The sequence below is a fragment of the Saccopteryx leptura genome, chromosome 4 (assembly GCF_036850995.1).
Source record: "Saccopteryx leptura isolate mSacLep1 chromosome 4, mSacLep1_pri_phased_curated, whole genome shotgun sequence".
NCBI lineage: Eukaryota > Metazoa > Chordata > Mammalia > Chiroptera > Emballonuridae > Saccopteryx > Saccopteryx leptura.
The window spans coordinates 143,148,996-143,159,568 of NC_089506.1; the positions used below are offsets into that span (position 1 = coordinate 143,148,996).

At 41.2% G+C, this 10,573-nt stretch overlaps 1 non-coding gene and 1 pseudogene across 1 annotated transcript; one reads left to right on the forward strand and one right to left on the reverse strand.

Moving 5' to 3' along the window:
• The window catches only part of LOC136404253 (uncharacterized), a 28,809-nt pseudogene extending 18,562 nt beyond the window's left edge, over positions 1–10,247 (forward strand).
• TRNAS-AGA (transfer RNA serine (anticodon AGA)) lies at positions 8,222–8,297 on the reverse strand. The gene has a single exon. It is a non-coding gene; the product is annotated as a tRNA-Ser (tRNA).
• Positions 10,248–10,573: the final 326 nt, after the last annotated feature.

Below are 10,573 nucleotides of genomic sequence, written 5' to 3' on the forward strand. Positions count from 1 at the left end.
CTCCATAGCATCACACTATGTTTCCGCCCCCGTAGATCGCCGGCCTGTGTTTCATATTGTTTTTATAAGAGAACTTTCTACTCAGACCTTCATCTGTCCTTGACACACCCCCCCCACACACACACACAACCATTCCTTTTGACTCTTTCTTGCTTGTGATCTTGGTTCCTAACTCTTTTCTACACCTCTTGATAAATATAAATTACCCAACAAATATCTATGAACCTACAAGAACAGTTCTTCCACATTTAGAGAACTATTTTTGACAGAGTTCCCAAATTAACTAAACTTTGACCCTTTCTGTTAAAGATCTAAACATTTTACCCACTTTCCCCAAAACAAACTTCTCCTTCAGAGCCTTCTGATGTCTGGCATTTTTAGCATAAAGACTTGCCAGGATTTCTCCATTCTTGCTCTATTAACTTTTGGGCTGGATAATTCTTTGTTGTGGAAGTCTGTCTTGTACATTACAAGATGTTTGGCAGCATCCTGGATTCTACCTACTAGAACTACTAGCATACCCACCTTTTAAGTTGTGACAACTAAAAATGTCTTCAGACACTGACATATATGTTCCTTGTGCCCTTGCTCCCTCTCCCCTGCCCTCCCTCCCTCTCCCCTGCCCTTCCTTTACTAAGTTCAGAACCATTAGGTTATGTTAACAGTTGCTCTGGTTAGTTTTCCTCCACAATCTTTGATCTTGTGATTTAGATTTGGATCAAGCTTGGGTCCATTGCTGCTCAGCCTCAGCTATTTCCACAAGGATAGAGTGCTGGACATCCTTGACCTCTCCCTCCTTGCAGTCTCAGTGACAGGACAGCTGAGGAAGACATTTTATCAATTGCTAGTATTTAGGCAGTGATTGTCAACCAACGAAGAAGGTGTTGGCCAGTCTCCTTACTTTTATAGCTTTAACTCTTGGTCAGGATCAGGTTTGCATAATCTAGTTAAGGATTTGTAAATCCCTTTAAAGAAAGACAAAAGTCTACCAAAGAATTTTAAACTGGTACTTTATGATATGCATCAATTAGTTCAGCTCCTTGTAAGACCTCTGTTGGGCAGATAAAATATATTATGCTCACTTTGTTAAAGATGGTGCTGCCCACGTGGAAGCCTGTTGCTTAGGTGATAATATTAGTTGCCCTTCCTGCTTGGGATGGGCGTGATTATGTTAATATGTGTTGGGGGAGGGCTTTCACGCCAAAAGGTTTTAAAAGGAAGAGAGATCACATTGTTCCGGGGGAAGAGTGATTATGTTCTAGGAGAAGCCCATGCTATAGGAGAGCAGAGAAAGGTCATGTGGAGGAGGCCAGGAGAAGCAGCCAAGATGGCAGAATGTTGAAGGAGAAGCCAGTTTGTGCAGAGTTTGTGCAGAGAGAAGGAGATAGGGAACAGAGATGAATAAGGATGGTGAGCTAGAAACCTTTGATTCTAGGAAACTCAGATAAGTCAGTAGCTTTGTGAGCACTGAATGAGCGGGTTTTGGAGCCCAGTGTGTGTTTTTACTTGCTGCCGGGTGCAAGCTAGGATTAGAGATGATGGCCCACCAGTTCTTGGCTCCATTGTTTCATTACTGTCTGTCTGAATCAGATGTGAACTTGCATGGGCCAGCCAGCTGTGCTGGTGGCCGTGGCTACTGGCTTTACAACCTCAAAGTACTAAAACTTGGTTAGAAAAAGAATAGATTGATGATCATACTGCTATAATATATATAGATCAAAATTGACTACAGATTGATATAAAAAGTGTTATAAGACTTCACAACTGCCTTTTTCTTGTTTGTTTTTTGATGGTCTGAAATCTGAAGTGGCATATTTAGTCAGAAAATAAATAGCATGGCAGACTCTCTTTCTGAATTATAAGAGTATACATAGTACTTTGATGATATTTTGACTTAGAAAAAAAGAAAAATTGAAGACCAAGACCAAATAATAGCTCTTTGCTCGTTAGTTTAAACAATTAGCAAAACCCAAGGACAAGGACACACTTAATGTTTAGTCTAGATAAAGAAACCTGCTGATACTATAAGGACAAAGGACAGTGGAAGAACAATTGCACTGTCTTGGAGCAAAAGATAGTATCTAAAGAGAAAAAAGACAAACCGTCTGATGAACTAAATACCCTTCAGAGTATGCAGCTGCTCTGGTCTGCCAAAAAATACCCTCAACAAAAAAAAGAATTCCATACAGTTGCAAAATCAGAACTTTCCATTTCTTGTTGCTGTGAGGATTACACTCTTGATTATAAACTTGGACTACTTTTTTATCATTCATTTCTGAGTTCCAAAAATGGTTCACAGCTTTTTTGGGTATTTTATACCTTGATAAAGCTCTTTTTGTGTGGGTGTGTGATGTTTCAGTGATAGTTATCTCATATACCCCATGCTTAGCTTTTGTCTGAGCACTTCCTGTCTCTCTGGGCCTTCTTATTAGTAAATATACTTTTCTGTTGAGTGATTTTTCTTTGGTTAATCCATTGAGAAGGGGCTGTATTTGTTATGGGGCACCAGTATTAAATGTAGACCTGACAGTCTTTCTGAATGTCCCAGAAAGAGGAGCAGCCTTGTCCTGTACTTTGACGATAGAACAAATGGTTACCTGTTATCTGTTGTTTCCCCCACCAACATCTCAGGACTTGAATTTATCCCCAGTTGCCTCTGGGCTGAAGACAGTTTAGACATGAAACACATAAAGGAGGCTGTATCTTTATTTTTTTTATTTTTTTATTTTTTTCATTTTCTTTTCTGAAGCTGGAAACAGGGAGAGACAGTCAGACAGACTCCTGCATGCACCCGACCGGGATCCACCCGGCACGCCCACCATGGGGCGACGCTCTGCCCACCAGGGGGCGATGCTCTGCCCATCCTGGGCGTCGCCATGTTGCGACCATCCTGGGCGTCACCATATTGCGACCAGAGCCACTCTAGCGCCTGGGGCAGAGGCCACAGAGCCATCCCCAGCGCCCGGACCATCTTTGCTCCAATGGAGCCTGGCTGCGGGAGGGGAAGAGAGAGAGAGAGGAAGGCGCGGCGGAGGGGTGGAGAAGCAAATGGGCGCCTCTCCTATGTGCCCTGGCCGGGAATCGAACCCGGGTCCTCCGCACGCTAGGCCGACGCTCTACCGCTGAGCCAACCGGCCAGGGCGAGGCTGTATCTTTAAAGGTCTCAATCAATCATCTTATACCTTTACTGAAAATTACCCAGAATTACTTTTAAAAAGAGATTTTTGAAGAATTGTATCCCATCTGCACACTTACAGAAAAAATTCATTATTTTCTGTACCTGCCTTTGTAACACCTCTGCTTCACCCCTCAGAAAACAAATGGGCGTGGCTATAGCTTTCAACAGATTTAAGGGCTGTTAATGAGCTTGTGTTTTCTCACTTTCCTATAGCCCACAATGCTAACATCGCTTTATCCTCATTTATAGATATTGCTGCTCACCTTACTGTGGTAGATCTATGCTCAGCATTCTTTAGATTGGCCTTGTACTCAGAGTCATTTCATTCAGTTGGGAAAATCAACAACACACATAGACAGTTATTGTCCCAAGGTTTATAGAAGTGCCATTGTACTTCTTAGAATTGCATAATCTTAACCTTAGACAGGCAGTTTAGAGACATTCAGCTCCCTCAGAACTCTTATCTACTTTTTTTTTTATTAAGCTGGAGGCAGGGAGGCAGGCAGGCTTCTGCTAGTGCCCTGACCAGGATCTACCTGGCAAGCCCTATGGGGCATGCTCTGCCCATCTGGGGCTTGTTCCAGTGCTCAGCAACCAAGCTATTTGAGAACCTGAGGTGAGGCCATGGAGCCATCCTCAGTGACTGGGGCCAATTTGCTCCAATCGAGCCATGGCTGCAGAAGAGGAAGAGAAGGGGGAGAAAAAGAAAGAGAGAGAGAGAGAGAGAGAGAGAGAGAGAGAGAGAGAAGAGGGAGGGTGGAGGGGGAGGGGTGAAGACAGAGATAGTTGCTTTTCCTGTGTGCCCTGATTAAAATCAAACCTGGGACTTCCACCGCTAGGCTGATGCTCTACCACTGAGCAAACCGGCCAGGGCTTATATACTCTTAAAAATACATAATTCATACATATATACACACAAAATATGGATGGTCTCTGTTATGTTCTGATAGATTCAAAGTCTTGTTTTCTTTGGTGACAATGTGTTAGTGTACTAAATACACAAAGTTACAAAAGACAGATGTCAATTTTATTAGTCTCAAGTCTATTATCTAGGCCAGTGGTAGTCAACCTGGTCCCTACTGCCCACTAGTGGGCGTTCCAGCTTTCATGGTGGGTGGTAGCAGAGCAACCAAAGTATAAATAAAAAGATAATTTAACTATAGTAAGTTGTTTTATAAAGATTTATTCTGCCAAACTTAGCGAAAACCCGACATAAAGTACTTGGTAAGTAATTATTATTATATGCTTTAACTTGCTGTAACTCTGCTTTTTATAAATTTTATAAAGTTACTTACCTACTATATAAATCACCATTATGGTAGAACCGGTGGGTGGTTAGAAAATTTCACTACTGACAGAGATACAAAAGTGGGCGGTAGGTATAAAAAGGTTGACGACCCCTGATCTTAGGTGTCACACATAACAGAAAGCTTCTTTCCCCTAAAAGATTAAAAACTATTGTGAGGTTCCTTAGCCAATTATCAATCTGGAGGATTTCATGGTCTCAAGGGACAAGGTAGACATTGAGCACCTAACTTTTTGAACTGGTTGTCCCTACATATAATCTATTGAAAGCTGTCATGGCTGAGTCATTGACCTGCCCAAACTTTCTAAAGACTATCTTCTATAACTTAAAAAATTCCCCAGTCAGCATGAAGATTTATATTATTTTCACATGAACTGTGAGGATTCTAACTAATAGCACAGTATATTATATTCAGTTATCCCACTGATGCAGCTATGAGTATTTTCTTACTATTGTGGGCTGACTAGAAGCGTTTCCTTGTTATAAAGCAACTGCTTGAATAGTAGTAAAGAAACTTTAGACTAAGTAATTGTCACACATTTGGGTAGTGGTAGAGATAGATTTATCTACCCATTTCACTAAAATAATATGTAAAGCCAGTAGCCACGGCCACCATCACAGCCGCCCAGCCCGTGCAGGTTCGCATTAGATTCAGACAGACGGTAATGAAACAAGAAGCCAAGAACTGGTGGGCCATTACTTTTATCCTAGCTTGCACCCAGCAGGCAAGTAAAAACACACACTGGACTCCAAAACCCACTCATTCAATGCTCACAAAGCCACTGACTTATCTGAGTTTCCTAGAATCAAAGGTTCCTAGCTCACCAGACTTATTCACCTCTGTTCCCCATCTCCTTCTCTCTGCACAAACTCTGCACAAATTGGCTTCTCCCCTCAGTACTCACCATCTTGGCTGCCTCTCCTCTCTTCCATATGGCCTTTCTCTGCTCTTCTTTCTCTACTCTCTTCTCTAATACTAATCTCAGGAACTGAGAGAGCAAGCTCCAGGTCTGCCCCACTTTATAGTACAGAAATCAAAACCTTTAATCCAATATACAGACAAGGAAGTCTCTGATACAAAGTCACTTATCTGAGTCATAATGGGATTCCTCCCACCCCACATCAAAAAGGGTGGGAAAGGTTTAGTCCCAAAACCAAGCCCCAGGCTACAAGGATCCTGCCTGCCCACAGCCTGCCCCCAACACACATTAATATAATCACGCCCATCCCAAGCAAGAAGGGCTACCAATACCATCACCTGGGTGATGGGCTTCCACGTGGACAGCACCATCTTTAACAAAGTGAGCATAATATATTTTATCTGCCCAACATAGTAATTAAGGAATTCTTAAAGCTTTGTCATTCTGAAACTTTAGTGTTCTTACCATCTCTATTACTCAGAATGAATAGCACATTGAAACTGAAATTTGCAAAACTATCCAAGAAACTTCACTTGCTGTGGCCAAAGACTTTACTTGTAGCTCCTACAGCGATTAGGACTTCTTCAACAGAATCTCATAGATCGTTGACAAATGAGCTGGTCCCTGGATGCCCCACTAGCGATTTTACCTCTATTTTTCTTAAGGTTGATATGGCCAAATATCACAGAGCTTTAATGTAGTATACAAAAAGGCCCAGGTGTTTTTCTCAAAGACAACCTAAAGAATCCCAGTAACTTTCAACCGAGAGACCTGTTTTACTGGAAATGACACCAGTAAATCATTGTGTTTGAACCTCCTCAGAAAGGAGCTTATCAGGTACTCTTAACCATGAACACTGAAGTGAAATTCAAGGGAATTGGTTCTTGGATTAATGTTTCCTAGTTAAAAAGATAGCTTGTACCCACCTCCTAAACCCTCATGCCAATAGGACACTGAAAAGTGGGAATCTCTCAGGACTCTCCAGAAGCAGATCTCCAAAAATATCTTCCCCAAAACCTCCTATCAAGCAGTAGATGGCTGAATGGCTAGATGTGGATCCTGGGCTCCTGGGCTCAAAATTCCTGAATGCTGACTACCACATTCTTTACTGTTCTTTTATGGCTATGTGGTTTCTTTTTTCTTTCTTTCTTTTTTTTTTTTTTTTTTGACTTATATCATTGTTGAGTTAAGGCTTCTGATTGTTAAAATGAGATTCTTAAAATTGTTTCACTAACCTTGTTACTCTGGCTAAACCAGGACAAAGTGTTAAGTAAACCAATGGATAATCAAACCTTCTTTGTGTATAAGGCTCAGGTTGGAGACAGGATCTGTTCTTCTGGATAATCCTAAGTAGGGTGGGATCATGGCTAAGTGATAACATCCAAGGTCATCTAGTAAGTATGTTACTTGTCCTCACATTGTTTTCTGTGTTCTCATCAACACAACCATTCACTGTAACAAATGATTGAAATTTAACCGCACAGAATAAATTAATGAGAAGTCCTGATAACAGTCATCACTAACAATTCTGAAACTACAATTGACATGAATGATGTAAATCTGGAGAACTAAACAAGCCAACATATAGTTAAAAGAGAGAGAGAGATTCAGTTTCCTTGTTGTCCAAGAGAAGAGAGTAAAAGAACTAAGTGCATCATGTCCTTCACATGTCCTGTTTTACACAATTGTTCTTTACCACATCCTCTTACATACAACTTTGCCTACTGTTTCTGATCACTGTACTTAATAAACCTACATTATCCATGACTACAGTGATTACTACTCTCCAAGCATAATTCTTTCTTCTCTCAAGAACCATTTCTGACCTACTATTCCTAAACTAGCTGGACTTCAGCTGACACTAAACCCCCTTAGCAGCACAGTCCAATAGAATGTCTGTAATGATAGAAATGGTTCCATGTTGTCCAATGTGATAGCCTATAAGGATATGTGACTTCTGAGTATTTACTGCAGGTGCAGCTGTGGAACTGAATTTAAAATTTTATTTTACTTCAACTTAACCTTAAATGAATGTATAATTTGTGGCTGTTATATTTGACAGCACATCTAAAAATCTGATCTTCCTCAAGAAAGAACTCTCCTTTGGAGTCCTCTCTTGCCTAACACTTAGATTAAAAGCTTGCCCATAACAGAGTTAATTTTCTTCATAAATAACCTGTTCTTGACCTTCCTTTATGTAATCCTGTACTTACTGTTTTCTCATCCCACTTCTTTTCTTTCTTCCTTATAGTCTCCTCTGTTCTTTTTCCATCTATTCTTTCCCCAACTTCTCTTTTTCTTTCTCTCTTTTTGCCAATCATAGAAAAAGCATCTCTGTTCACTGGGCTAGCTGTACAACAGGAGTTTTGGTGGCAATGATAGCAGGTGTGTCTATATAGGCATGAGCCAAAATATGGAGGCTTTTCTTCTTGACCTGTGATATTTGATAAGGACTCTTCTCCAACCATAGCTCCATCTCATTTTTTTTTTTTTTTTTTTTTTTTTTTTTTCATTTTTCTGAAGCTGGAAACAGGGAGAGACAGTCAGACAGACTCCCGCATGCGCCCGACCGGGATCCACCCGGCACGCCCACCATGGGGCGACGCTCTGCCCACCAGGGGGCGATGCTCTGCCCATCCTGGGCGTCGCCATGTTGCGACCAGAGCCACTCTAGCGCCTGAGGCAGAGGCCACAGAGCCATCCCCAGCGCCCGGGCCATCTTTGCTCCAGTGGAGCCCTGGCTGCGGGAGGGGAAGAGAGAGACAGAGAGGAAAGCACGGCGGAGGTGTGGAGAAGCAAATGGGCGCTTCTCCTGTGTGCCCTGGCCGGGAATCGAACCCGGGTCCTCCGCACTCTAGGCCGACGCTCTACCGCTGAGCCAACCGGCCAGGGCCAGCTCCATCTCATTTTAAATCAACTTTGATTATCTTTTTACCCACTTTCTTGTAATATTCATAATATTCACTATGTCTGGCCTTTTATTACTATCCATTTATGACATTGATTACAGAGTTATATAAATTATACCTCCCTGAAGCCAAAAAAAAAGTGTTAGCTTTGATTTAAAAATATATTTGTAGGAAAAAGCAGCCAAACTAGCCATTGTGTGTCATGTGTTCTGTCACAAATTCAAAATTGGTTAGTTTCAAGTTTCCAGATTTACAAAATATAATAAAACAGGAATAGTAATGAGTAAGTAAAACAAAAACAGAATCACATTGAAAATATTTAAGGATCATTTCTAAATCTATAATTAAAATGTTGAGCTGAATTCATGTTTATTGATGTTTTATACCAGAACTTTATTAAAATAATAGTAAAGAAATAAAAATGATATAACTAATTGAATGGACTAGAATTGGTGGAAATACACAGAAAAAAATAGTTCCATTTTTTTAACCTCTGCTTTCAAGTGTGTAATGTCCAATCTCCTAGGTGTATCTGACAGATTTGTTGTTGTTGTTATTTTCAGATGATAGACTAGTCTCATCAGTCTAACCTCAACCATATTCATGTCAAAGACTGCATTTCCAATCCTTTTCTCACTCCCACCCCTAGTTGAGGCCTGACTCAGGCTGCAAGACTTGCAACAGAATGTTTTACTGATTCCTCTCAGCTCTTATATTGCTCTCTCTTTATTCACTATTTTGTCTTTGGCTCTTCCAAGATTAAAGTAGAAAAGAATGATGAGTAATTAACAAACATATGTTTGCTTATTGGGCTATGCTGTTAATAACTCTTTTTTGGCTGCAAGTTCTACTTTCTGGCAGATGTCCAAATGTTGTCTCTCTTATATGAGGTACTTACATGTCCTTAATTGTACCCATTTCCCACCTCCAATCTACTGGAGCTGGGAGTCTTTCCCCTTACAATGCCCTGACATAAAGTATTTCTCTGTGGCTGACCTGTTATGGCTTCTCCTTTCTAATGTTGTGGCCTTGCACCAGACATATCCCTTTTAGCAGTGACAACTCAAGCCCTCTCGAGCAGAGTTGCTCTCTGTGGTGTTTACTTAGCCCATGGGGGAAATACAAGGACAACAACATCAACAACAAAGACATTGTTTTTGCCCCACCAAGATCTGAGTGATGGTGTTATAGCAACTAGATTTTTGCCTCTGCTCAGCTGTTTTCTAGTTGAGATTAAGTCACCAGATTTTGTAAGTCCAAACTGCATGGAAAAGAAGTCAGATTTACCAAGAGTCTTCTTACCATGCACTGCTTTGGCTCAATAATAGAACAGAATCAACTACAAAGAATCATTTACAAAGAAAAATAAATCCAACTCACATTATATATTTTATCAGTAACAATAAACAGTACAAGACCACAATTAACTTTCAAAATTTAAAGTAAATGTAATTTCAGCCTAGGATTGTGTTGTAATCACACTACCATTAAAGGTAGACACAGGAGAGCAGGCCTCCTGCCATAGCCCCTCATCTCCTGAAAATGTATGCCTGCACCATGTCTGTCTCCACCCTGTCCTTGGTCAGGAGCAGGTCACTGTCTGCAGTGCTGCTGACAGGACCGGGACACTGACAGATGAGAGCTTAGGCCCCCTACCTCCTGACCTCACTTGTTTCTAGTCACAGCTTCCAAGCCAATTTCATTTCAAGAGACAGCGACACAGCAGCCAAATCCTTTGGGACTGGGGCTACCACAGTAGGGGTGGCAGGCTCTGGGCTGGAATTGGGACTGTGTTTGGGAGCCTCATCATTGGTCATACCAGGAACCCTTCTCTGAAGAAATAGTTCTTCTATGACATTCTAGGCTTTGCCCTCTCAGAGGCCGTGGGGCTCTTTTGCCTGATGGTGGCCTTTGTCATCTTCTTCTCCATATGAGGAAGCTGTGGCCTCCTCCCACAGTTCTTTTTCTCATGATTTGTCTTCCCTGTGTGTTCCTTTTCCTAAACCTCCCAGGCAGCCTGGGAAAAGTAGTTGGCTCAGGGTTTGATGGAAGGAAGACAAATAAATACTGTATTAAGATTTTTAAAAAAATATGGAGACACAGATATGCAAGGACTCAGAAAATTTACTTCCTACATAAAATTTATTAGTAAGTTATTTGAGGATGTACACCAGGAAAACAGGAAGTAAACCAAAAAGGAGGACATCATGGCTGCAGGAAACAGCAGCTCTAACTCAAAAAGATGGGGAAGGACAAAGCT